Here is a 6,980-nt window from a genome sequence, read left to right on the forward strand (position 1 = left end):
TTTGTTTTTTGAATGTTGAGTTTTAAGCCAGCTTTTATATTCTCCTTTTACTTTCATCAAGAGTACTTTGGCTTTCTTTAGTTCTTTGCTTTCTGCCATAAGGGTGGTGTCATCTGCATATCTGAGGTTATTGATATTTCTTCTGGCAATCTTGATCCAGCTTGTGCTTCATTCAACCCACCTTTTCGCATGATGTTAAATAAGCAGGGTGACAATATACAGCCTTGACATACTCCTTTCCCAATTTGGAACCAGTCTGTTGTTCCATGTCCAGTTCTAACTGTTGCTTCTGGACCTGCATACAGATTTCTCAGGCGGCAGGTCAGGTGGTCTGGTATTCCTATCTCTTGAAGAATTTTCCACAGTTGGTTGTGATTCATGCAGTCAAAGCTTTGGCATAGTCCATAAAGCAGAAGTAGCTGTTTTTCTGGAACTCTCTTGCTTTTTCAATGATCCAGCAGATGTTGGCAATTTAATCTCTGGTTCCTCTGCCTTTTCTAAATCCAGCTTGAACATCTGGAAGTTCACGGTTCACATACTGTTGAAGCCTGGCTTGGAGAATTTTGAGCATTACTTGGCTAACGTGTGAGATGAGTGCAATTGTGCAGTAGTTTGAACATTTTTTGGCATTGCCTTTCTTTGGGATTGGAATGAAGACTGACCTTTTTCAGTTCTGTGGCCACTGCTGAGATTTTCAAATTTGCTGACATATTGAGTGCAGCACTTTAATAGCATCATCTTTTAGGATTTGAAATAGCTCAATTGGAATTCCATCACCTCCACTAACTTTATTCATAATGATGCTTCCTAAGGCCCACTTGACATCGCATTCCAGGTGTCTGGCTCTAGGTGAGTGATCACACCATCGTGGTTTTCTGGGTCATGAAGATCTTTTTTGTATAGTTATTCTGTGTTCTCACCACCTCTTCTTAATATCTGCTGCTTCTGTTGGGTCCATACCATTTCTGTCCTTTATTGTGCCCATCTTTGCATGAAATGTTCCCTTCTTTCTTGAGGAGATTTCTAGTCTTTCCCATTCTATTGTTTTCCTCTATTTCTTTGCATTGCTCACTGAGGAAGGCTTTCTTATCTCTCCTTGCTATTTTTTGGAACTCTGCATTCAAGTGGATATATTACCCTATTTTACTGATTGCTTTTGAAATACTCTTTATCATGGAGAAGTTTTAAACATATACAAAAGTAGAAAGCCTGGTAAATGAACCCCAATACACTTTCACTCATCCCCAAAAGTCACCAAACTATGGCCAGTCTTGTCACATACTGCATTAGTTATCTACTGGGCTTAAACAAATGATCCCAAATTTAGCAGTTTATAACAGCATACATTTATTATCTCAGAGTTTATGTGGAGTAGGTCTCCAGATGGGGCTTCTTTGGATCCTTATGAGAGGATCTCTCATAAGATTGTGATCATCACGAATCTCACCTGAAGGGTCCACTTCCAAGCTTATTCAAGTGATTGGCAGGATTCAGTTGCAAGAGCTTTTGGTGGAAGGCCTCCATTTATTCCTTCCCAGGTGGACATCTCTGTAGAGCATCTCACAGCATGGAGCTTGCTTCATCAGGCTGCCCACAAGGACAAGAGCAAGAGAGTGAACAAGAAGGGAAATCATGGTCTTTTTTTATTTATTTATTTTTGGCTGCACTGGGTCCTCATTGCTGCACACTGGCTTTCTTTAGGCCAGCTGGGGCTCCTCTTTATTGTGGTGTGTGGGCTTCTCTTTGTAGTGGCTTGTCATGGAGCATGGGCTCTAGGGTACTCAAGCATTAGTGGTTGTGGTGTCTGGGCTCAGTAGTTGTGGCACATGGACTTAGTTGCCCCGAGGCATATGGGATCCCCCCAGACCAGGGATCAAACCTGTGTCCCCTTCACTGGCAGGTGGATTCTTAACCAGTGGATCACCAGGGAAGTCCAACACAGTCTTTTGAACCTAATCATAAAAGAGATATCCCATCATCCTTGCTAAATTCTATTCTTAGTGGAAAAAAAAACACCAAGTCCAGCCCACACTCAAGGGGAAGGAATTACATAAGGGTGTAGTTACCAGAAGGTGGGGATTACTGGAGGCTGTTTCAGCAGTCTGCCCATCACACATATACACTTGCACTCCTTCTACACTCACAGAGTACTTTGAAGCAAATCCCAGATTTCATATCATCTCTTCTGTAATTGTTTCAACATGTATTCCTAAAAAGATAGGGGTTCTTTTGAAAAATACATAACCAAAGCACCATTATTACATCTAAAATTTAATGATAATCCTCTAATATTTTCAAATATCCAATCAGTGTTCAAATTTCCAATTATCTCATTAATTTGTGTGTGTGTGTTAATGGCTCATTCATGTCCAACTTTTTGCGACCCCATGGACTGTAGCCTACCAGCTCCTCTGTCCATGGGGATTCTCCAGGCAAGAATACTGAAGTGGGTTTCCATTTCCTTCTCCAGGGTACTTTCCCAACCCAAGGAATGAACCCAGGTCTCCTACATTGCAGGTTCTTTACGCTCTGAGATACTAGGGATATAGTAATCCATTAAGATAGATTGATATATTTTAAAATGTCTTGTAAATCTCTTTTTATCTATTGTTTTCCCTTCTTTCTCCCTTTTTCCTTCCTTGTAATTGAATTGACCTATAGTATTTCCTGCAGTCTGAGTTTTACTGATTGGATTCCTGAGTTAAAGTTTGTGTTTAGTTGCTCAGTTGTGATCTGATTCTTTGCGACCCCATAGACTGTAGCCCACCAGGCTCCTCTGCCCATGGGGATTCTCAAGGCAAGAATACTGGAGTGGGTTGCCATATCCTCCTCCAGGGAATCTTCCCAACCCAGGGATTAATCCTGAATTGCAGATGGATTCTTTATTATCTGAACCACTGGGAAAGCCTGGGTTAAAAATTTACTACATTCTTAATATTTCCCTATATATAAGTAAGTATTGATTTTAAGATGGCAATTTTTACACATTGAAATCAAGGTGCATCTTACCATCAAAGGCATCATATAATTTTTCAGGTGACAGTTACGATACCGTTGAATTGCTTCATGAACAATCTTGTCTGGACTATTTTATCACTTTAATATCTTGACTATGTTTGTTATAACTTGAATTATGTGCATTGTTCCTATTATGTGTATTGAGTTTAATTACTATTTAATTTTTTTTCCCTAAAAGATTACATTCTGATTCTACATTGAAAGAAAAAGTAACTGTTAGAGCAGGAAACAGAAACAAAACAGGGGGGAGTAAAATTGATTCATTCATCACTGGGCCACTAAAATCCCTTAATGTTTTAGACTGCAAAGCAAATAAGGACATTTGGAGAAGGACTCAAGTCCTGATGTTTGGAATGGATCACGGAAATACCACCGTCAGCATTTGCCAATGGAGTGTCTGTTCCTTGGAAGAAAATTCCATAGTCAATAGCAGAGCACCCTTTCAAGTTATATTCAACATATATATTATCCTTCAAAAAAATACTGTGGAGAAACACAGCGATCAGTGGCTTTGAATATAAAAGTGATTCCTGTTAGATAGCTTTTTGTTTGTTTTTGTTTTTCCAGAATATTCTTCTGACTTTCAGAAATGCTAAGTGAAAACAGTGCTAAGAAAATTGCATCACTAGTATTAGTTTAGTTAAGGTACAGGGAAAGGACTAGAAGGAAATGTGTCAAAATGCACCAATATTGATGAGATGTGAGACATATATTTTTTCTTTGTATTTTGTTATTGATGTTGTTTTCCTGAATTGTTTGCAATGAACAAGAATACCTTTTAAAATCAAGGAGAATAAAAGCCCTAGTAAATAATATTAAAGCGCTATGTCAGAGAAGTGACAAGTCAGATCATATGATGGCTTCTGTAGGAGAAGCTGTGAGATTTTCAGGCCTGTAGGCTGCAAGATGAGTTTTAGTTCTTGACCTTGCAGCCTCTTGGCAGTCTTCCCATGGATAGGCTGCAGCCTTCTCCCTTCTTCAGGAGTGCCCCAGCCACCCCTGACTCTGAAACTGTTTCAGTACTGTCTGTGAGGGATGTTCTCCAGTTGTTCATTTTGCCTTAAGTGCTCAGGTATGATATTCTCATGATGACCTTGGAGTTCAGAAAGGTCTGTTGGATTCTTTAGGTGAAGAATTTTTTGTAGCATCTTAATCATAGACATTTTTACTAAATTTCTTATTTTGTGAATACATGGGAGTAATAAATGACATAAAACACTGTAAAAATAAGTTTAAAGAAATCATTCCAGTAAGTGTGAAAATTTTCAAAATAATAAGGTACTTGTATCAGTCTAATTGGCAGGGTCTTTTTTTTTTTTTTTTCTTAGTTGCTTTGAAAATAATTGTGTGCTTTTCAAATAAATTATCAGATTTGATGAAATGTATTGACCCTGATGCTGGGAAAGACTGAAGGCAGAAGAAGGGGATGACAGAGGATGAGATGGTTGGATGCCATTACTGACATCAGTTGATGCCATCAACTCAATGGACATGAGTTTGAGCAAGCTCCAGGAGTTGGTGATGGACATGGAAGCCTGGCGTGCTGCAGTCTCTGGGGTCACAAAGAGTTGGCCATGACTGAGCAACTGAACATCAATAGAAAAATAAAAAAGAAAAACTCTGTCTTCTAGAGCTAAGTTTAGGAGATTAGGGATCTGTCTTTTCTTTCCTTATAGATCTCTTGCTGATAATCTATTTCCTTGATACAAGGTATCATAAATTGTTAGATACATCATGAATTTTATAACAACTTTTCAGAAAAAAAGCACCTATAAAATTACACATTTTGTTTTTTCCTGTAGATGTTCATTCTTCAGTTTATAAGTTTGGCCTGAGCCTAAGCTTTTTTCACATTTGAAGTAAAAAATGTTCTCCTGAGTCTATTTTGGTTTGGACACTATCAGCAGCACCATGGTGACCTTCTCCAATCCACCTCAAAACCTGTCTTTTATAATCTGTTCCTCTTTAGTATATTTAAGATTGAAAGACATTTCAAGATGTGTCATAATATTCCAGGCTTGATGAACAATCCCTGTGTGGTTCAAATCATAATTAACTTTTCTGTCATAATTGAATTACATATTAATGGACATTAGACGGTTCTTCAGAATCAACTGTTTCTGATAGAGGGATACTGGTGCCAGAATGATCACTGGAATTCAAGAAAATATATCATCGACTCTTCATAGTTTCGAGAAACCTATGCCTATTCCAAGAGACTTGGCAATTTCTGTTGCTTTTAATTGTGTTGTGTAGAGCGTGACAATATTCTGCAAAGACAATTATTGTTTGTTTCTCTGTTACATTTTAATATATTCTTTTTTGAAGACATTTTCAATGACAATTGGAATCCAAACTTAAAATAAGGTTCAACTACATGCCATGCAAACAAGGCTTATTTCCCAGCTTAGGTGAGACTCAAATGAATCTGTAACCTTCTACACACATGGTAATTTGCACATGTGCAGACATTGACATCTATGTCACAACACATTTCTCTGCCAAGTATCTTTGGCAAAGACTATAAATTACATACGAATTTGAGATATGTTAAAATGTGAAAAGCTCTGCATCTTAGACTTGATGAAATACAGTAATAAATAACACTTATCAATTGTGTGTAATATGTTAGATACCTCACCTATATTATTCACTTATTTTCATAATTACCCTATAAAACAGTACTGTTACTGTCTCAATTTTACAGATGAAGAAAACCGAGTCAGGGGAGTTTAAGTCATTAGTCTGAGGAAAAGGCAGAATTGAACCAAAGCTTGAACTTGAAGCATATACGATCTTCCCTACTTATCTCTTGGTAAGCCTTATTATTATTATTTTTTATGCACTATAAAGTCCAATAGAACTTTCTATTATGGAAATGTTCTCTATCTGTCCAACATGGCAGTCACTAGCCACCTGGGGCTATTGAGCATTTGAAATGTGGTTAAAATTTTAATGTTATTTGATTTTAATTAATTTTAATTTAAATGGGTACATGTGTCTGGTGGCTCCCACACTGCAGAGTGCAACACTAGAATGAAGATCACTGTGGTCTCAGGAAAATTCCAGAGAGTTGACACAGAGTTCACTTTTGTGCTTGCAAGTCAGGTCGACACAAGTGCAAATACCCGTTACTTTATTACTTCTCTGGAACACCTTGACTATTCTCATGGCTTTTTGAGATGAGAAAAAACTGGTCAGCAAATCTAAAACAAAAAGGGAAGCTAGAAAACTGTCCTACCACTGTATGGGGTACTTACTCATGCTCTAGTTAGGTCCCTTATAGGTTCTTCTTAGGTCTACTGTGATGTGTTTTTGTTAACGTTGTTATTAATCTTCTGCATTTGAAAATTTTTCAGTTATCTTATGAAACTTTCCCAAATGTTTTAGAAGGTACATAGAATTGATATTATAATTCCTGTTTTACTGATGAGGTAAAATTAAGATTCAGGTTGTGTGATTTGTCCAAGGTCACACAGATACCTGGTGACTTACATGGGACTGGTATCTAGACCTTTGAACTTCTAATCTGTTGTGCTTTCCATACAAGGAGCTATTTCTCTACTATTGCATTCAAATATATTTTATTTAAAAACAAGCACACATACCAGACAAACTCTGCAGGAAGAAACTCTGACTTTGGGTGGAGATGATTCCAGGCAAGCTGGTAGAATAAGGTATCATCCCATGGGCATTAGTCCCTCCCAAAGGAAGCATTTGCCAGTGACTTGAGTAGTGTCATGATCTTCGTTTTCTGAATATTGAGCTTTAAGCCAACTTTTTCACTCTCTACTTTCACTTTCGTCAAGAGGCTTTTGAGTTCCTCTTCACTTTTCTGCCATAAGGGTGGTGTCATCTGCATATCTGAGATTATTGATATTTCTCACAGCAATCTTGATTCCAGCTTGTGTTTCTTCCAGTCCAGCGTTTCTCATGATGTACTCTGCATAGAAGTTAAATAA

The 6,980-nt window shown here is 37.8% G+C and overlaps 1 long non-coding RNA gene across 1 annotated transcript in view; it reads right to left on the reverse strand.

Annotated features, from left to right (window-relative positions):
- Positions 1–1,471: 1,471 nt before the first annotated feature.
- LOC104996781 overlaps positions 1,472–6,980 on the reverse strand; it is a 17,281-nt gene continuing 11,772 nt past the window's right edge. Inside the window, exons 2-3 of the long non-coding RNA XR_826242.1 lie at positions 2,067–2,209; positions 1,472–1,587 (exon numbers count right to left, since the gene is read on the reverse strand). This is a non-coding gene — a long non-coding RNA (uncharacterized LOC104996781). The remainder of the gene's footprint in view (positions 1,588–2,066; positions 2,210–6,980) is intronic.

This window comes from Bison bison, unplaced genomic scaffold, assembly GCF_000754665.1.
Source record: "Bison bison bison isolate TAMUID 2011002044 unplaced genomic scaffold, Bison_UMD1.0 scf7180017864298, whole genome shotgun sequence".
NCBI classification, from domain to species: Eukaryota; Metazoa; Chordata; class Mammalia; order Artiodactyla; family Bovidae; genus Bison; species Bison bison.